This window comes from Sturnira hondurensis, unplaced genomic scaffold (assembly GCF_014824575.4).
Source record: "Sturnira hondurensis isolate 20B ecotype Veracruz unplaced genomic scaffold, ASM1482457v3 Scaffold0000942, whole genome shotgun sequence".
NCBI classification, from domain to species: Eukaryota; Metazoa; Chordata; class Mammalia; order Chiroptera; family Phyllostomidae; genus Sturnira; species Sturnira hondurensis.
In genome coordinates, this window is record NW_028073573.1 from 347080 (window position 1) to 368463 (window position 21384).

The window sequence follows — 21384 nt, forward strand, 5'->3', positions numbered from 1 at the left end:
AACCTTCTTCAAGGGTGTTAATCACACCATTCATTCTTTCATTGATTTGGTCAAAAAAAATATTGGCCAGTATCTCAGTGGATTGAGCTCCGGCCTGCGAACCAAATGATCGCAGTTCTATTCCCAGTCAGGGCACATGCCTGGGTTGCAGGCCAGTTCCCAGCAGGGGACGCATGAGAAGCAGCCATACGTTGATATTTCTCTCCCTCTCTCCTTCCCTTCCCCTCTAAAGATAAATAAAATCTTTTAAAACATTGTTGGCCAAAAGAAAATAAAGAGAAATGAATATTTATTGGCGTTATGATTCTAATACCAATTACGAAGTGCGGGTTCTCTCGGCACCTCAAGCTCAACTTGGACCAGAGCTGGGTGTTCCGTGATTCATCTGATCCCACGATATCTACCTGGAGGTAATGTCAGGTCCCGCAGCCTGAGGGCGAGGTTAGCCAAGACTGGCTCCCCCTTCAGGCACCGATGGAAAGTACAGCCTGTTTCCTCTGCTTCTGGGGCACTGGGGCTGTAACCAGAGCTCTCCACCCTCCTTGAGTTCCATTAAACTCGCTGCAGCAGCTCCCAGAACTCAGAGAAACGTGTCCCCTACCAGATCACCGGTTTCCTATGAAAGGGTGTAACTCTGGAAGGGACCCATGGGGCACGTGGGAAGGCCCTGGGCGTTCCATGCTCTCCCAGTGCGCCTCTGCCCAAATCTTCGGGGCGAACCCGGGTGTGGGCCCTGGACGGGAATGCAACTGGCGCCCTTTTGGTTTGCAGGATGATGTCCAGGCCACTGAGCCACACCAGTCAGGGCAATGTTGGTGATTTTTAAACTGCCGTTTCACTAAGTCCTCTCCTCGAAGCAATCTCTTAACATCTGATGAAGTGAAAGACAGTGACTGTATCTAGAAATGCTTCTTAAAAACCTGCTGGTAAGAACGTAATCCAGTGATGTTCAGTAATCCATCGAATCTTTACCTTATAGAACATTAAATAGCAAAGAACTGCATATTGAAAAATTATTGAAAGGCGTGTCCATCTGTGCCTACAGCACTTTAACCGACTTTTTCAAGAGTCATGACAAGGAGTATTATTTTCTTGCAAGCTGCCTTCTACCTCAGAAGAGCAAAATTCAAGCAAGAGAGGGTTTTTGCCCCGCCCTGCCTCACCCCAGCTTTATCTTCTTTATGCATTTAAAAAAAAGAATTAAGCTTATTTTGGCTCTCTGATTATTTTTGCCCATTGCAAAAACTTTCTGGTTGGCGCACAACCGGTGTTCTCAGGTATTATTGTAAGGACTGTCCCCAGCTGCACCCCAGGACATCAAAGAAAGGCCTGCTCTTCCTTCAGCGACCACAGCAAAAACAAAAAGGAACGTTTGGGTGTGGGCGCTGGTAGTGATTTTTCTTCAATTTACATTATACCACTATGTTGCCAGCATTGTTGGGAGGAGTAAGATGATGTCATTGAATGTAAAACACGGCAAAATGTGGGAGATTCACATTGCACCTGTAGTTCGTAAGTTACTGTGGGGCCTGGTCATAAAGGACACATGTGTTTGCTTTGGTAGTTTTGACCACCTGAATAATCAAAACTTTGTTTATTTAAATCAGTGTTCTTTATGTCGCAAATCTCAACCCCAGATGAGGTTGTATTTGGTTTTAAACCAGTGCTTATTAGGCTTGGAAACCTTGCTAATCACACGCTGCCTTCCAGGCTTCTCTCTCCTTGTTGACATCTTCGTTTTTTCCCCATTTGTCATCTTCACTCCCTTACGTATTCGGCACTAATATGTCTGTAAAGTGGAAACGCCATCTCCGTGATGTTAAAGGTATTATTTCTCTTCTCATTTTAGAAGGCCTGTTATAGCTTTGCTGTGTTTCTGCCTGGGATATTGCTTAGAGCTTACACCTTCTTAAAGTTTTTTATTTATTCACTTTAGAGGAGTAGAGGAAGGGAGGAGGGGGAGAGAGAGAGAGAGAAACATCAATTTGTTGTTCCACTCATTCATGCATTCATTGGTTGATTCTCATGTGTGCCCTGACTGGGGATCGAACCCACAACCTTGACATGTTGGGACAATGCTCTAACCAACTGAGCTACCTGGTTAGGGCTAGAGCTTATATCTTCACTGCTCTTTTCATTTGTGAACTGGTTGGAATCCAGCTCCACCAAAACATGTCTTTTTCTATGACTGGAAAAAAATCAGTGGGCCTCCTGATATATTTCCCCATAAAGGCAAAAACATTAAATAAATTTATGGTAATGTTAGCTGAGTTTTTAACAGTCTGATAAAAGGAAGGTTTGCAGCAAAAAAAAAAAAAAAATAGGCTGCGGTTATTATGTAAGAGCCCCCGTAAAGAAATAATCAGTGATGATGGAGGGATGTTCTCTTTCTGTTATTGAGATTCCATGGATGAGAGAGCAAGAAATGAGTTTGGGAGAGTTTATGGTCATTTTGGAACATAAAATAAACCTTGGCTCGGGATTGGCATGGTGCACAGCAGACGGCTCTTAAGTCCCAGCCATTTCTGTTTACGTAAAGCCCAGGCAGAGTTGGGCACATGTGTGGCCGGCCTGCACTTGGGTTGTGACTCCGGTGGTGGGACGGACTTGGGGCACGGAGAGGGGACCCCAGCATGGTGGGGAGGCCATGTGCCCGAGAGCAGATCCGTGAAGCACTTCAGGGTTGTCACATGGCAGAGTGTGCCTGGTGTACAGAACAGGGGCTCTGGGGGGCGGGGGCAGAGCGGGCATCGGGCATAACTGGTGAGAAGGGTGTGTGAGTGCCCTTGGCCGGCAAGCGGGAAGGACACCCAACCTTAACAGCCAGAGAGAGAAGCAGGAGGTGCCCCAGGGTGGGCAAACCTGTGGGGTGGAAAGAGAGATAAAAAGGGCTTTTCTGTAACATGTGGGTTCACTCATAAGGACCACATTTTAAGTTAGAGTGACTCATGGCTCCAGTCCCTGTGGGCAGAGCTTACCTATAACAAAAGACTTGCAGTGAGGAATGCTGAGAAGGCCGCCCTGGGGAATGTTATGTAAAATACTTAGCAATGCAGGTCCTTCGCTGTAGAGCCCTGCCCCAGGACAGGTCCCAAGGAGGCGACAGCCTCCCAGCCTGCCACGCAGCAGGCTAAGAGTGGATAGTTTGCCTCTGCCCTCTGCTGGCGCCCCACGGGGATGGGTGTGGGTGAGAGCAGCGGCTCTGGGCTTTCCGGGCTCCTCTGTGGCCCGGCCGGGGCTCCCTGCACCCGTCAGACAGGCCCGTTCTCTCACAGTGTGCCAGCCTCGGGCTTCGGAGGCAGACGGGAGTCTGGCTTCTCTTGCCTGGCTTCTACCAGTCCTTTCTGCCCATGAGGTTCCTCATTTGTTCTGGGTCTGCTCAGCCCGCCACCTAGAAATTTCCCTTTGCCCCTTCGAACCGGCCCTGCCCAGAATGCAGTCAGTATGCCTCCGCTCACTCTCTCTTCCTTCTACTCGGCCCTCGTGTATTGATGTTTGAGCGAACTTGGGCTTGCTGTGTGTCCTCTGCACTTGGGACATTGGACTTGACTCTCAGGAAAGGGTGGCACCAACCCCTTTGTCTCTGTGGGGTTTTCCAGCTTCTTCCTGGTCAAGTCCAGGGGTTGCTGTTTTGTCTCATTTCAGGAAGAATGCAGGGTGTAACTGTTACCGAACAAGTGTGTGTGTGGGGGGGGGGCAATACTTGGCCCATCAAGAGATGCCAAAAACCGCTTCAGAAAACAGGGGCCCCTCCCAAGGACAGTGTACTAATATCTATTGGGCTCTTCTGTCCGCCGCCAATTGGAAAGACATCTCTCAATGCCAGAGATTTATGAAAAGGAAACAAAATGTTTATTTAATGCTATTTAGGCCTAATGCCTTCATTAAAATATTAAAGTCTTTAAGGGTATACACCTACACACACACACACACACACACACACACAGTGCTCTCTTCTCCCACTGTCCCAACTCCGGGTACCGTAAATCAGGAAAAGAGCACACGTCCGTTTTTCAGGTCGCTGGCACTGTGAGCTGTGTCGCCTGTCCAGGCAGGATCTCCAACTACTCCAAAGTCATGCGGCACCTTCCACTGGCAAGAGTTCTTTGTACCAAGTTCCAGTCAAAGTCTCTCCTGGTTTCCAGGCCACTCGACCAAAGGGAGCACGCCAAAGCCGCGTGGGCCTCTTCTACCAAAGCCGCACTCCACCAAAAGCGCGCATCTTTCTTCTTCACCTGGCCACAGGGATCTCCATTCTGGCAAAGCTGCGTGGTCTTCCCTTTCACCTGGCCAAGAGGGGGTCTGCTGAAACCGCGTGGCTCTCCCTCCTAATGGCTACAGGGGTCTACATCTTTCTAAATAGCGTGGCTCTCCCCCTCACCTGGCCAAGAGGGGGTCCTCACTCTGCTGAAGCCACATGGCTCTCTCGAAGGCACTCTCTCTGAGCATCAGCCCCAGTTCCAGCCTGGGTAGCAGCCACTCACTTCTCCCTGGCCCCAAACTTGGCCCCAGCTATTTAACATATCTATGAAACCAGTTAAAGGTTATAGATATGTTAAATGACCATTCCAGAGGTTAGCTACAAAACTGTTGCTATGCAAAACAGCTCTCAATGGCCCTGCTCCATCCTTCCCTTCCCCCAACTGACCCCTGGGTGGAGTGAGGACATCTTAATAATATTTCCTCCAATATTCTTATACACTTTGAGTTCTGGACACCATTCCAAATCTTTTTTTTGCCGCCCCCNAATGCCTTCATTAAAATATTAAAGTCTTTAAGGGTATACACCTACACACACACACATACACACACACACACACACACACAGCGCTCTCTTCTCCCACTGTCCCAACTCCGGGTACCATAAATCAGGAAAAGAGCACACGTCCGTTTTTCAGGTCGCTGGCACGTGAGCTGTGTCGCCTGTCCAGGCAGGATCTCCAAGTAATCCAAAGTCATGCGGCACCTTCCACTGGCAAGAGTTCTTTGTACCAAGTTCCAGTCAAAGTCTCTCCCGCTTTCCAGGCCACTCAGCCAAAGGGAGCACGCCAAAGCCGCGTGGGCCTCTTCTACCAAAGCCGTACTCCACCAAAAGCGCATCTTTCTTCTTCACCTGGCCGCAGGGATCTCCATTCTGGCAAAGCTGCGTGGTCTTCCCTTTCACCTGGCCAAGAGGGGGTCTGCACTCTGCTGAAACTGCGTGGCTCTCCCTCCTAATGGCTACAGGGGTCTACATCTTTCTAAATAGTGTGGCTCTCCCCCTCACCTGGCCAAGAGGGGGTCCTCACTCTGCTAAAGCCACATGCCTCTCTCGCAGGCACTCTTTCAGAGAAGCAGCCCCCGGTTACATCCTGGGTAGCAGCCACTCACTTCTCCGGGGCCCAAAACTTGGCCACAGCTATTTAACATATCTATGAAACCAGTGAAAGGTTATAGATATGTTAAATGACCATTCCAGAGGTTAGCTGCAAAACTGTTGCTATGCAAAACAGCTCTCAATGGTCCTGCTCCATTCATCCCTTCCCCCAACTGACCCCTGGGTGGAGTGAGGACATCTTAATAATATTTCCTCCAATATTCCTATAAACTTTGAGTTCTGGACACCATTCCAAATCTTTTCTGGGCCCCCCCTTGGCTGCACCCTGTATCATGACCAGGGTGAAGACGCGCATGACAGTCACGGAGATTGGCCACCTAAGACGTTTTGAATACCATTTAGGAAAATTGCTGATTTTTTTTAATCCTAAGGTAATAATGAAGTATTCTAAAACACTATGATTGACGCATTTCTACCTTCTTGTTCTACTGCGCTTGAACCAGACATTTGTATCTCTTTCTCTTTCAGGTTTGCTTCTTATTCTTTTTTTGCCATGTATTTAAAACATAGTGTTATGGACTGAATGTTTGTCTCCTTCTCAAAATTCCTATGTTGAAATCCTAACCCCCAGTGTGATTGTGTAAGGAGATGGGGCCTCTAAGGTCATGAGGGTGGAGTCCTTGTGAATGAGATTAGTGCCCTGAACAAGAACAGGAGACAGATGGCCCAATGTATGGTATTCTGATAAAGCAGCCCAAACAAAGATACACAGTAGTAACCATGTAGGTTTTTTGAGAGGTTTTCTTAGGCTCCGCCGAGAAAGAAATGCCAATCAGCCATAAAATAGGCAATAAAGAGCTTTATTGGGGTTTGTGCACCCGGGTGAAGTTCCCTGGTCTGCAGGTGGAGGCCGTGGAAGTCACCCCCAAGCAGGGAATGCAGTGGGGTTTTATTGTCATTGGCTCCCCGTGGGAGCTGGGGATTGGTGCCCTCTGAACAAAGCCACGGTACAGCATTGGTGGTCTCTTCCTCGGACTCAGGTTACTGTGAGGATGTCCGTCTTGGCAAAGTCCAGCCGGAGCCTCCTATCCCCGCCCACTCTAACAGTTTTGCCATTTCAGCAGATAGATGGGATTTCTATACCATGGCGCACTCTAGCAACACTATGCATACTGTGACTATCACGTGTCTCCATCGGTGGCTGGGTAGGAGAGACGAAGCATCGGAGGAGAGAGGGGGTATTCATAGATTTCTCAGCTGCATGCCTTGGTAGTAGGCATCCGCCTTAGAAGTTACTCGGCGTATTGGAAATTGGTGGACTGTGAGATAATAAGAAATAATTGTATGGGCAGAGCTTAACACGTGCTTACAGAGATAAAAACGATGGTGACCAGGGAAGAGATGAGTCATGAGTTTCAAGCCCGTGATGGGTAGAGATCTGGAGCTCCAAAGTCCACAGAATTTTGGTAATTGCTGCCCCATGGGAGTGGAAGTGGAAAGGGGAGGTATAAACACGCCAAGTTTTAGAAATGCGTAGGGAAATTTGCTCCGACTGTTTCTTGGAGACAAGGTCTGATAGCATCAAGGGAAGCCACGGGTAGCCTGGAGTCAGTTTCCAAAAGAGAATACGGGGTACCTGGGGGTGAGGCTTGTACAGCCCTGCAGGCGGGGCTTCAGGAGGAAGCACTGAGGCTGCAGACATCGGGTGAAGCGGAGCAGGGGAGCTGAGGTTGACAGGTAACAGTGGGCTCTTGGAAAGTTTCCTTTGTGGAACAGAGCCCAGTTCACAGAGCAATTGAAATATTGGAAGCATTTAGACACAACACAATTACTACTTTTTAATTTTTCTACTATTTTGTGCTGTTGGGTTTTTGCCTCAGTAGAACTGTATCTGACGTGTTTGCCTTCTCAAGGTTAGATAGCCTTTGGAGTTTTATTTCTCTCAAGTTGGTCCACATGTGTGCATATATATATCTATACCCATAAATCTCTGTCTCTCAAACTATCTGTTCATCTGTCTATAAACAATAGGGAAGAGAGGAGGGTAATTAAATTTTCTCATCTGGAACCATAATAAATAACTCAGAGAGAGGAAAATTTTACATTAAAAAAAGACCTAACTAGATGGATAGGTGTGGATTTGCGAGCTCAAATACAGAAAAAGAAGGCGCTGTGTGAAAGCGTACTAAACTAAGAATAGGAAAATGGAAGACTATAGGAGATAAGGAGGATGCAAAGAAGGTTTAAACACACCAGCTTACTAGTGAGAATGAAGAATATAATTTAGATCAATGTAGCCTGAGGAATCTCTTAGTTAGGGTCAAGGGAATGAAATGTTTCTGAAGGGAAGAGGCTGCTGTGCCCCAAGGGTACCCAGGTGAGGAAAGACTGAGGCCCAGGTCTGGAAGCTCTCGTTGAACCTTGCTCTCCAAGTGCGGGCCAGGGCGGCAGCCTGAGCATCTCTGGAGCTCCTGAACCCAAGAGGCCGCCCCTGGTAACTAAATCAGGTACCAAGACTCCGGGGTGATTCAAGAGCCCATTGCAGTTGGAGAAGCACGTTTTCATGGGAACTAGATCACAGTGGGTTTGGTGGAGAGTTTTGGGAGGATATTGACTTTCTCAGGATTAGAGAGACGAGTAGTGAACCAATTCTATAAAGTAGATGTGGATTCTAGGCAAAGGGTTACTGCACACCGGGCGTTGCCGTGTCATCCGAATATTAGGTGGTTTAAGAATAAAGTTAATACCATAGAGGGGCTGTTAGAGCCAGCCAATGAGGAACCGGGGCTATTAAAAACGCACACACACATAGTACTAGGAAAATGTGTAACTGTACAAAGTGGAAGAGGGTCAAAGATGAGAAATCTTATATTCAAGTTACAGTCTTGAAATGTTATGTCTAAAGGAAAAGCTGAGAGAAAATTTCTGCATATACAGACGGTGGCAATATGAGCAAAAATGGTATGTGGTTTATTTTAGCAAAGCCATGGTCCCTAAGAGCCAGGACACAGCTTGCTGATTCTGACTGCGTGCATTTATTGCAAATGAACGTACGAAAGCCTTGAGGCGAGACGTGATTCTGGAAAAACAGGCGGTATAGGATCACCAGTGAGACCCAGCACCCAACCAGAGACTGTTTCTGGAGCCATGCTGCTGGCGAAGGGCTATTACTATTTGTCCCCAGCGGGCTTCAGAGCTCACCCATGTGACAGTGGCCACGTGCAGAGGTGAGCCCAGCCAGGACAGGGAGTCCTTTGGGAAGTTCTGAGTCAGATGTCCCTCCATCACTGATGCGCTGAAATCCCAGGCTGGAGCGGACCTTTCTCTGTATTTCAGTCAAGAATCTGAGAACAGAGAAGCCTTGTCCTCCAAATGACAACGTCGGTGTTCTGCCTCCGGGAAGCGCCTTTCTGCCTCCTCCACGGGCACATCTGCAGCAGTGAAGTCGCAGGGCGCAGCTGCACGCGTTTCCGCCAGTGTGTGCGCCGTGGCACCCAGGGCTTCACTTGGGATGTGTGTTTAGTGCCCAGCTTGTTAGATTTATCCTAAGCCACACACGCTTCCGTGGTCCTGGGAGCTGTATTTTTTTTAAAGATTTTATTTATTTATCTTTAGAGGGGAAGGGAAGGAGAGAAGGAGAGAAATGTCAATGTAGGGTTGCCTCTTGTGAGTCCCCTGCTGGGAACTGGCCTGCAACCCAGGGATGTGCCCTGACTGGGAATCAAACCGTGATCCTCTGGTTCGCGGGCCCGCGCTCAATCCACTGAGCTACACCAGCCAGGCCTGGGGAGCTTTTCATTTTTCATGGCATTTGTCAATTTTTTGTTGTTCTGTATATGCAATGTAGATCAAGTTTCATTGTCGATTGTGTATGGAAATACAACTCATTTTTTATATTGGGCTCATTGCATTTCCTGCCTCATTTCCTGTGCTGTCTGTAGGCCAGCATCTGAAATTTTTATGTATATTGTTCGGTTTCCTAATTATTAACAATGGCAAGCCTTGTGTGGTACAGTCATTATCAGGCCCAGAAGAGGGAGTTTGGTGAGTTTTCCTTGAGCAGAATTGATCTTATTCTATACCCTACTTAATAGACCACGTCTTCATTTAGCATTGTCATGAACACATCTTCATAGCATTAAAATTTCTTCATAAAAACTTTTATTCTGTGGCTGTTTACTTTTCTATCATATAAATGTTCTATAATTTATCGAAGTAGCCCTTTATTATCAGACTATTACGTTGTTTACGCTGGTTTCCATATTGCTATAGCAAACATTTTTATATTGCCTTTTTGTATTTCTCATCCATCACACCTATTTCTGGTACAGGAACTCTCTCTTTGTACTGTAATTTCTTCCATGAGGGTCTCTGTGAGGAGACGACGAAGGGTTACAGTTTCTCCATCTGCCCCAGTACCCAGCCGCCGACGGGGCATCAACACCCTGTGAATTTCCCCTGAACAGGTGGGGCTTCGTACGCCCCGATCATCAAACCTGAGAAATACTACCTTCTATTCCTGTAAGCTTGGACCTTTCCAAGAAACACCTACGCTGCCATTTGAGCCTCGCGTTACTGGGAGTCAGTAAGTTGGGCACGAAGAAGCCGAGATACAGGGGCGTGGAAAGTATGGCCGCTGAGTCAGTTGCTGGTGGAAGGGGACCAGGGTCTCAAGCCCTTCTCCCCGTGTCTGTACCTTTCCTCCCCCTTTGCCCTGAATTCTCTGAACCGAGCCAGCCTTCCAGAGACCATCTGAATTTCTGGGCCCCCGTTCAGCGTATTCTTCTCCCAAGAACAGCGGGTGCCGTGAGCTTCTGAAGGCCTTTTAAGGTCAAGTTTTCCCCTGGGAATCTGGGTTTCGGGGTGAGAGCCTTCCTGAGAGCTCATCGGCGGTGATGAGCGGAGACGCTCTGGCTGACCTTGAGTATATCTTGACCCACTGCTCTGCTGTGTTCCATTTGGCAGTGTGCCCAGACTTAATGGTAGTCTGCAGGGCTGCTTTGCAAGGGTGTGCTTTGAAACATGCTTTAGAGAACATGTTCTTGTGTAGTGCTTCTACACAGGCAGCCTCCCTACACCTCACCGCTGTGGACACCAGCTCGGGCAGGTTACATTTAAAACTCCATATGCAGGGCTCCCTGCTGTTCACTTGTGTGGGCACATTTGAACATCCCCCATATCTTTTTTTAGTGCTCACCTGAGGATATGGTTACTGATTTGGGAGAGAGAGATAGCAATCAGTTGCCTCCTGCACATGCCCCTACTGGGGATGGGACCACAGCCTACATATATGCCTTGACCTGGGCTTGAACCTGCAGCCTTTTGGATGGCACTCCAACCAGCTGAGCTGCACTGGCCAGGGCCATCCCCCGCACCTTTTAGTACATCCGTGCACTTGGGGTACAGCTCCTATGCTGTTACGGATTCTCTCAAGGTTGGATTCATGCCTCTGACCTTTGCTCCAAGCCGTTCATCATGTCCCACCCGGGCCACTACTGCACCAGCCCCATTCTTGCTTGTCCTGAGCCCAATGACCTTGAGCATTGGCTCACTCTGCCTCTTGCCGTCCTCTCGTCCACCAGTTAATGGTGCAGTCACTTAACCTGCACCGTCCTTCACACTCTGTTGCATGATGTCTCCCCGCAGGGCCGAGCCTCCCCTCTGAGCTGCTGTCGGTCCTCTCAGGATGCCATTCCACTCCGCTGCTCATCTGTGGGTGGACCCCAGTGCCGCAGGGGTGACCTTGGCGCATGACAGGTTTCCTTTGCTGTACTTCTTCTTTTAGAGTGGTCTACTACCATGTCACTGGGTCCACCGTTGTGCAGAGTCCTGGAGGGTGGCTTCACTGATGTGGACACATCTCCTCTCCTCGTGACATGCCTGTGGTCAGTGCATGGCACCGTGTTGCTTCAGTTGGTCAACCACCAGTGGGACCAGCATTTCCCGTCTCACTTTGGCCCTGACTACAATGTCTTTCTCTTCTTAGAATCATGTCTTCTCTTGCTTGGCCCCCACACGCCTTGCCTGTAAGTGTGTGAACCCCACTAGTGGACAAGAGTGAGTTCTTTCCCTAGGAAGCCCTCCAACCTGCATGTCTATCAGTGGAGGAGAAAGAAGTAGATGGGCAGAGACCGGGAGGGGTGTAACAGGAGTGTCTGAATTCCAGGGTCTGACCTTGGTCTCACTCTGTCATAGGATGATATTTCACATACAGTGTCATCTATAATCCTATCCACTTATGGAAGTGTTTTGAGTTCCTAAAAGGCAAATAAATCTTAGTCCTGCCTATAATTAGACATTTTTAAGAGGAATATCTTTTTTCATGGTCATTGATATCAAGACTAAGAGGTATCTTTAAAGTTAATGAATTCTGAGATGAATCCTTCCTTATTTTTGAACTGAAATATAGTAATTCTAGGAAAAAATGACTGGGATTTTTTCCTACCTGCCAGCCTTTCAAATACTGGAAGACATTCCTCACGTCTCACACGTTTGCTCTTTGCCTTACTAACCGCCCCCCCCACCCCACCCCCGATATAAACAGCACCTATTAGTTCTCTGGGGCTGCCACAGCACAATGCCATAGTCTGAGTCACTTGAATAATAAAATTTAATTTCTCACAGTTCTGGAGCCTGGAAGCCCAAGATCAAGGTGCCAGCAGGGTCAGTTCTCTTGGAGGGCCATGAGGGAAGGCTCTGTCCCTGCCTCTGTCCTTGGCCTGCAGACGACTGGCTTCTTGCTGCCTCTTTACAAGTTGTCCCTCTGTGATACACGTACTTGACCTAGGTGTTTCTCCCTCTTCCGGTAAGGACACTAGTCACATTGGATTAGGGGCCATGTTAAAGGCCTCATTTTAACTTAATCACCATTTTGAAGACTTTATCTGCAAATACGGTCACACTCTGAAAAACTTGGTTGGGACTACAGCACAGGAATTTTGAGGACACAGTTCTGCTCATAAGGGTATTGTAGTGTTTTTCCTGCTTTGGTTTGCTCCGCTGAAGAGACTGCATTAAACTTGAACACCTTGGCGAACAAGGACAGTTACTTGGTGATAGGGTTCAACTGAAAAATTGCTGTTAGCTACTTACGTCTGCTCTCAGTGTGAATGAAGCCTTTTATCGCTTTCCTCATGTCCCTCCCCCCCATCCTTTCCTTCTCTTCCTCTCTCTGTGCTTTCCTAATTGTTGTGCTTAACAGTAGGTCTCTCTTATCTGACACCCAGGGAAGATGGCGAAGGGGCTGTAACTTTTCAGTTCATCCCCAGAGCACTGTTTTCACCAGGCGCCGTGTTAGACGTGAGAGACATAGGGATGACTAAGCAAGAGCTCTGCCTGCTGCGAGCTCATAAATGATAAGACAGTGAATATATACATGTGTATTTATAATGCAGCGTGTCAAGCGCAGTCATAGAACTACGAGCAAACTACAGAGATAGCAGAGGGAAGGTAACAGTGAACCTGGGGCAGGCAGAGAGACTTTCCGGAGAAGGTGACTTCATTTCTGGATTTTGAACGATGATCAGGGTTTGTTTGGTGGGAGAAGTGGGAACGCTACGGTGCATTTTGAGAATAGCGGTGTTTATAACTATAAAAGAAAGGTGAGGAGTGGCAGAAGTGATGACACCACAGAGAAAGGAACGAGGCAGCCTAGGATGTGGGCCACGCCTGTGAAGCAGGGGAGAACCACCGGAAGGCCAGTTAGACTCCACTGCAATATTTTACATAAGGTGTAATAAGAAGAAGCTAAGTCACAACCCTGGCGGTGGAAACCGGAAGGAAGGGACACAGTTGAAGCCTATCTACTGTGAACACCGTGTGTGTCCACATACAGTGAACACTGAGTATGGGGCTTGGGAACACTGAGTGTGGGGCAGGGATGGGGTGCAGTCAGGTGTCTGACTCCAGTCCTGGGAGTTTGTGGTCCTTCCGGCTGATCATAGAAGAGAGAAAAGCTGCAGCTTGGGGATGGATGGGGATGAATTCTGTCGTGCACATGTTGACTTGGAGGTCCTGTAGGAATCCATCTGGACGTGGTCACTGCCAGCTGAGGGAGGGTGTGAGGCTTGTCCCTCATTGATTTCTCGGCTCACGCTTACTTTCCAGAGGATGGTAATTGTTCGTGAGTGCCTCCTTGGAATTAATTCCGTAGTGCCTCACTCATGAATCTGTCATCATGTGGGTTACCAGTCCATGTGATGCTGGGTTTTCTTGTAGCCGTAACTCAAGAGATTGAGAGGTAAATACACTCCACAAACTTACTGTTTCGGGAAACGGAATGTTCCCCAGTAGTTGCAACTCATTTTAGAAAAAAGAAACCAAACTCTCTCATTGGTTTGTACAGGTGCCTCTTTCAAGTTCTTACTATTTTATGGAGATGTTTCTTAGCTCTTTGGTGCAATGCTAGCTTGGCTTAGCCCTGTCACTTCTGTGAGTGTGCATGAGCGCCTTCTGTTTCTTCCCGTAATGTTCTCAGAGAAATGATAGATGTCTTTGCTTGTATCTGGTTCCAGAGCTAATTTATGGCTCTTTCTCTCGGGAGAAAGACTTTTATATGGTTTTTGTTTCTTTTTTTTTAAATAGACCCCATGCTGTGTTATGAACACACTTACCCTCTTCTTTGATTATACCAGAAACACAAGCCAAGTTGTTAATTTTTCTGACAGCGTTAGTATCACAGCTAGCCAGGGTGATGTCAGCCTCCTACATTCTTTGCACGTACTGTGTATTGTCTTATTTATCATCACACTGGCCCTGTGTAAAGGAGTAAGTGTCAATCCTATTTGGAAATTGAACCACCGTGGAGTGGTTGTGTTTTATTCAAAGACATACCTCAAATTTGTATTGACACTGAGCCCAGAATATAGTTTCTCTGTCTTCCCAACTCTGTTTCTATCTATTTGCCTGTTTTAAATTCCACTCTTTTTTTTTTTCTAAAACTGAAAGAATGATGTCTCCCTGGCTCTTTAACTCTAGGCTTGGGAACTCTGACAGCATGGGTGTCTACTGCTCACTGAAGTTCCTTTTGGTTGTCTTTGCTAATTTAACTGCTAGTGTCGGAACTTCTCCTGCACAGTACAGACCGTAAGTATGAGAATCGAGACTTTATTTGGACCAAGGGAATACGTTACTGTGCATAGGCAGCTGTGTGCCTTCCAGCACACAGACGTGTGTGTGTGTGTGTGTGTGTGTGTGTGTGTGTAGGAACCGAGGCGTCAGCTGTTCACACGTTTAGTCAGAATCAACGATGCATTTCTCTAAGATGTAAAGAAGAACCAACGCTCATAGGAATGAAGTCATTCAGACTGCATGAAATGAAAGGAAGGTACCGCTTCACGTGGCCTAGGAGCACATCGCACGGAAAATGCTCCGCAACTCCGTCCGTGGTGCTTTGAGCGCCATCACATTAGTCAGGTAGAACCACATTGGAATTCCAACAAAAAGAATCGTATTACAGTTTGGCACATGTTGATAAAGGTATAATATATTAAAAACTGAAAGCAGGAATGAAAAATCACACACACCAAAGAAATGTCCTCAGGGGCCCCTCTTAAACATCACGGTGCCTGAATGTTCTCATGAATCTCAGGCTGGTATTTTAGCTTCTCCTTGACCATTTTCACTCATTTTAAAAATATTTATGTCCCTTTTCTCTTTTAATATTTTCTTCCATATCTTTTCACATAAGGTCTCAAGGTATTTGGAAATTAAGAAAATAAAAGGAAACATTCTCTTTTCTCTGAATTTCTCTTTAAAAATGTCCTTTAAAATTCAAACAATGCTACTGTTTTGATTAAAAAGTAGTCAAGCCCCAAATTTTATTTGGGGTGCATCTAAAATTATTTGTTTCATAGGCTTTGTAATCTGAAATCCATACCTGTTTGTAACACACAAAATTCAGAGTGGAGACTTTTAATGAAAAAATATATAAATTATATATATGCTTACTTAACTTTATTTTTGTCTAGGCTTAGTCACTAGGCTTAGTGACTAAGCCTAGAAATAGTTAAGCTTAGAAATGGTTTTAGGCTTAGTGAATAAGCTTAGAAATAGTTCTAGGCTTAGTCACTTGATGAAATAAAATTCTATGTATAGTTTATTTAATTTTATTTTTTGTAAAACAGTAGTTACAAGTTTAGTCATTTAGTGAAATAAAAACACTGTTAGGCTCTATTCAAGCCAGTGACTGCTGCGTTTAGCAGAACTGAGCCAGCCTCTCACTGAGAAGACCAACTAGAGGGCGTCACAGTTTGACTCCGGGACTCCGAGGCTAAAACCAGTGCTCCGTTCTAATCCCAACAGCCTTGTGAACACAGGGGGTTTTTGTTTGTTTGTTTGTTTTTTTTTCCAGTAAAACAAAAACTTATTTTTTAATTTTTTTCTTTTTCTTTTCTTTTTTAATTGTTGTTCAAATACAGTTGTCTCCATTTTCCCACCAGCATTTCCCTCCCCCACCCCCACATCCCACCCTCAATCCTCCCCTCCTTTGGCTTTGTCTGTGTGTTCTTTATACATGTTCCTTGACTACCCTTCTCCTTCTTTCCCCTGTTATCTCCCTTCCCCCACCCTTCTGATTACTGTCAGTTTGTTCTTTATTTTAATGTCTCTGGTTATATTTTGCTTGCTTGTTTGTTCTGTTGATTAGGTTTCACTTATAGGTGAGCTCATACGGTATTTGTCTTTTACTGCCTGGCTTATTTCACTCAGCATAATGCTCTCCAGGTCCATCCATGCTGTTGCAAAGGGTAGGAGCTCCTTCTTTCTTTCTGCTGCATAGAATTCCATTGTGTAAATGTACCATAGTTTTTTGACCCACTCATTTACTGGTAGGTAGCTTGGTTGCTTCCAGAACCTGGTTATTGTAAATTGTATTGCTATGAACAATGGGGTGCTTTGGTTCTTTTGAATTAGTGTTTCAGGATTCTTAGGGTATAATCCCAGCAGTGGAACTGCTGGGTCAAAAGGCAGTTCCTTTTTTAGTTTTCTCAGGAAACTCCATACTGTTTTCTACAGTGGCTGCACCAGTCTGCATTCTCACCAACAATGCACTGGGGTTCCCCTTTTCTCCACAGTCTCACCAGCACCTATTGTTTGTTGATTTGGTTATGATGGCCATTCCGACTGGTGTTAAGTAGTATCTCATTGTGGTTTTACTTTGTATGTCTGTGCCAGCTAGTGATGCTGAGCATCTTTTCATGTATCTCTGGAGCCTCTGTATGTCCTCCTTAGAGAAGTGTCTGTTCAGGTCCTTTGCCCATTTTTAATTGATTTTTAAAAAATTTTTATTGTTGTTGAAGTTCAGTTGTCTGCATTTCCGCCCCCAGGGCCCCCCCTACCCCAGCCATTCCTACCTCCATTCCCTGATTCCCCCTCTCCTTGGTTATGTCCATTTGTCCTTTATAGCTGTTCCTGAAACCCCTCTCTCCTCCCCAACAACACAGTTTATTTTTGCACAGCCAGCTGTACCCAGACCTTGCCCCACATTTGGCCACCGAGCTGGACTTTGCAGATAACTCTCCACAGGGATGAAGAACAGGGGTCAGTTTCTGCTCTATTAGCCCACCTTGACATTGAACCAGATGCCGGGACCCTTAGACACATCCAAGCAAAGTGAGCTCCGTGAGCATGAGTCCTTTGGGAATATCTTTGGAAACTCTGTGGTCACGGAGCCCATACATCTTCAGTTTTTCAAATTCCATGGTCCCACTCAGCCCGAGCAGCTCAGTGGTGGGAGATGAACACAGTCTCCATGTTCCACCTTCTCCTCTGTGACCACGCCCCATGTACCTGTGAACACCTGCCTCTCCACAAGCGAATCAGCAGGGCTCTTCTTTCTTCCTCCGTGACTTTTGGGCCCAACACGCTGAGATGTTGTTGCAGCACCAAGGAAAGTACCCGATCTTGTGGGTTGTTGAAACCCGATGCATTTAAGGGCCTGTCAGAGCCCTTTAATTTCAAATCCAGGATCTGCAGAAGCCATTCAGTAAACTAATTCAACAAGTTTCTACCACGTCAATGACTTAATTAAAGCAAATTGCTTTCAAGTATAGCACAAAACACACTGGGGTGGCTGAGGGTAGGAACATGAAGAAAAATGATCATCTTGGTTCTTCTCCAGCCCATTATAAAACAAACTTGATTGGCTGCAACGTTCACGAAAGGACACATTTTATTTCCCCTAATTAATGGTGCTACCCAAACAGTCATAGCTCAGATAAGGCTCTGTGTCCAATGTACAGCCAGTGCCATGGCTTATTGTGTGGGGGTCGCCCTTAGGGTACCAGATAGAGGAGGATGGCTGACCCTGGCAGTTCCGGCAGGCCGGGGGTAGATGTCGTACCCACTTTGTTCAGGAAGGAATGAGCTCGGAGGCCCACGGCAGGGGTGCGCCTTTACCTTGACTTCCTGTTGCCTGCAGGCAGCTAGAGTGGGCTGGGACCTGCAGGAACTACCTACATCTGAGGCAGGTCCCTTGTAATGTGGTAAGAGTAAGATGTCCTTGAGTGGCCAGCATCATTTTTGCTGAAATAATGCCTTGCATTCTGCATCGGTGAAAGGACAGGGGTCGGGGCGGGGACTTCTGAGTAAGGGAAGGAACTAGGAGGTGTAGAAGGTGAATACCCCTGAATGGTGAGGTGGGAGGCAGCTCCCCGGGGGGCGGGGCAGCTGTCTGGGAAAAGGGCCTCTGGGTGAGCCCATGGAGAGGGAAGGTTGAGAGCCCAGGTCAGCTCTACAGGGAGCCCTTGAACTTGCCTCATCTCATGTAGGGTGGCGAGCGTATGCCCTGAGAACCACTGTGGTTTGGAAGGGGATCCGCTCTCACACCGGTGCCAGAGGCCGGGCCACCCTGTCTTGGACGAAAACGGGTGGCAGAGGAGCCTGCTGACCTCAGAGGAGACTGACCGAGTCTGGAGCCAGCATGCCACACAGGAGCCAGTGGGACTGGTGTCCTGGCCTAACCAGACTCCTGGACGAGGAGAGCGAAGAGCAGGGCAGATGAGGGAGTTAGACTTTCTACTCACTGGGTTAATGGTGCTAGAGGCGAGTTTAATTTGAAAAGTAAAGATCATCACCTAGTTTTATCCATTGCTCAGCTCGCAAAGCTGGTCATGTCCATTGCATTTGGTGAATCAGGACGTTGGTTTCTCCTTAATCACCATCAAAAATATTAGTACAGTTGACCCTTGAGCCATGCAGGGAGTGGGGCGCTGATCCCTGTGCAGTTGAAAATGCACATATAACTTTTGACTCCCCCCAAACGTACTATAGACCCTTTGTATCCACGGGACTGGTTCCAGGACCAATATCTGTGGATGCCAAAATCTGAGGATGCCATAGTCACTTATATAAAATGGCCTCTGCATCCGGGCGTTCCCACCCATGGCTTTGCATCCAGTTGAATTCACAGATGCAAAACCCATGGACTGGGAGGGCTTTTGTACACTTACGGAAAAACGACCAAGTATAATTGGACCCACGCAGTTGTAACCTGTGTTGTTGCCTTATTATTAACCATAATAATAGTAAATATGATTATTCAGTATTAACAGTTGGATACCTATTGTGTGGCCAGATTCTGTCATGGAGACAGACTTACAGACCTGTTTTTTTTAATTCTTCTAATTTTGCATGGTAAGGTTTATGATTCTTGTTCCATGGAGACTTGAACACTCGAAGTAATTAACAAATGGGCCCAAAGCCACCCAACGAAATAAGGGAAGGCTCAAGAATTCAAGCCCAGGCCGGTCCCATCCTCTGGCCCCTCTGCATGGTCTTGGTGGCCATCTTGTTTGCTTTCGCTAACACATCACATTTGCTGAAGGAAACCATTTTACATGGGCAGATCATGAGCTGTAACATCGTCAACTTCCTCATCTCGTTATGCTGGTGATTTTGATCTGGAGGAAGCAACTGTAACATCATGTGTGCTGGTCTCAGGTCTCTGCCCGGGGATCTTACACGGCAGTTGTTCCAAGAGCTGGTTGGGGCTTCCCTCCCCGCCCCACAAGTGTGTGTTCACTGGGGCCAAGATGTGTGGGGTAAAGAGCTTTTACGAATCCACAAGACAAGACAACTCTGTAGAATGATGGACCAAAACATGAGAAGGCTAAGTTCCGAGACCAATCAGGACAGACGGACTGTAAATACCTGAGATGCTGCTCCCACCTGTCAGTAATCAGGGGCCTGCGAATTAAAGTGACACCACAATGCCACTTCGTGTTTGACAGATCACCTGGTAACACCGAGGGTCAGCAAGAGGCAGGCAAACAGCGTCGTTTGGAGGAAATGTCACTTGGCCAGGCTGTCCTAGAGGTCAGCAAGGCATGACCTACCTAAATTGTCAATGCCAATACAAACAGTCTCACTCCTAGAAATGAATCTTCGAGAACCACTGATACCCATTTTTAGGGTACCTATTGTGGCATTGTTTAAAATAGTAAACAATCCAAATGTCCACTGCCCACAAGATTGTGGGGAGTATCATCGTCAGTCTCACATGAACTTCCAAACCGTGAACCTCAGGACCAGACTGTCTGAGTTTGAATCACCGCGCCACCTCTTAGCAGCTCTGTGACCTTCAGCGAGTTATCTGTCACTTCTGTGACTCAGCTCTCTCGTCTGTAAAGACAATGATGAATAGCACTGAACTCACAGGGTTGTCACTAGCAACGGAGTTTAATCATGTGAAAACTCTTAGAATCCAGCACGTAAAATGCAGGATAGAACGGTTTCTGCTGTTGTTTTTGTTCTCCTGCGAGGTGCCATTCTATCATTAAGGGAACAAAGCTTCCGACCTGGACTGTTCCGGCATAGGGGTGGTACGTGACCAGAGAATGTTGCAGAACAACGTACCTGGTAAAATCCCATTTACCAAAGGAAGGCATAAAGGCAATTCAGATTTTTAAAATCTGCAAATCCATGCATAAAGCTGCTGACAGTAGTTTTAAAAATGTAAGGAGTGGGTCGGAGAGTGGGCCAAGGCAAATGGAGGCCACTTTATTTTTTATGTCTCTAAAGTACTTCCCTTTTGTTTACTGCCAGCTTGTGTTGCTTTTACAGTGAAAAAGTAAGAACGTCATACCTCTGTGGCCAGTGTATTATGAGCATATTACCTATGCTTGTATGTTCATTGTATTTTAAAAAAATGGTGGTTCAAGTACAGGGTTCTGCCCTTGTTTATTGGATATCGATCTGATTATAGTATTAAAAAGACTAGAAGTTCAGGCGCAGCTTCAAAACCGCATTGGTTAAAACTTTGTTGAGTGAGGCATTTCAGTACAAACGCCTCAAGTCAGTAAATGACTATGAAAACTCAACCATTTGGAGATGTGAGTTGTTTTGGAACTCAAAATACTTTGGCTAAATTAAAAGAGTTTATTATGAAAATAACAGATTTCCATTTCCTCTCTAATTTTATAACTCTTGGCAATACAACCTTTGTTGTACTGGGACAGGTTTGAAAAGTGTAACATACTGAATTTTATCTTCTAAAATAGATGCATTTAAATTTCTGTTTAGGGGATTGAAATACGCTGCAGCATCACAGTATCTCTTAAAAGGGAGTTTGCAGAGCAGGTCGGGGAGATGCGCCCCCTCGGGGCTCTAGCTTTAAGCCTGAGGTCCTGAACCCCAGGCCGGCTGTTAACGGGTTTAAAACTGCAAGGCAGGACTTTTGAGGAGGGTGTTTGGGGATGCTTCGGAGGTCACTGCTGTAGGTAGTCCTGGTGCCCACACACGCACGCCACCTGGTGGGCCCTGGAGGTAACGTCAGTGGGTGTGACAGGATCGCCAGTTCCTGTTGCAACTTGAATTGTCCCTGTGTCATCTCACAGCGTGGAGGTCACGTGAATGAAGGTCGTATTTCTGTATCATAACTCTGATCGTTCCTTTCTCCAGTGATAAGAGATCGAAATGACTATATTCAGTGAACAAGAAACATTGTTGCAGGTGGGAGAAATAATAGCATGGGCATACTGATAGGAGTGATTCAGTGTAGAACAAAATAATGACAATAATATTTTTTTTCGTAGAAAAGGGCCTAAGGAGAGGGGTGGGGTGTACTGTAC

General features: G+C 46.6%; 1 protein-coding gene across 1 annotated transcript in view; it reads left to right on the forward strand.

Annotated features, from left to right (window-relative positions):
- Nucleotides 1-21384, forward strand: part of PLD5 (phospholipase D family member 5) — a 234341-nt gene that overhangs the window by 24138 nt on the left and 188819 nt on the right. The gene's annotated exons all lie outside the window — the stretch shown is intronic.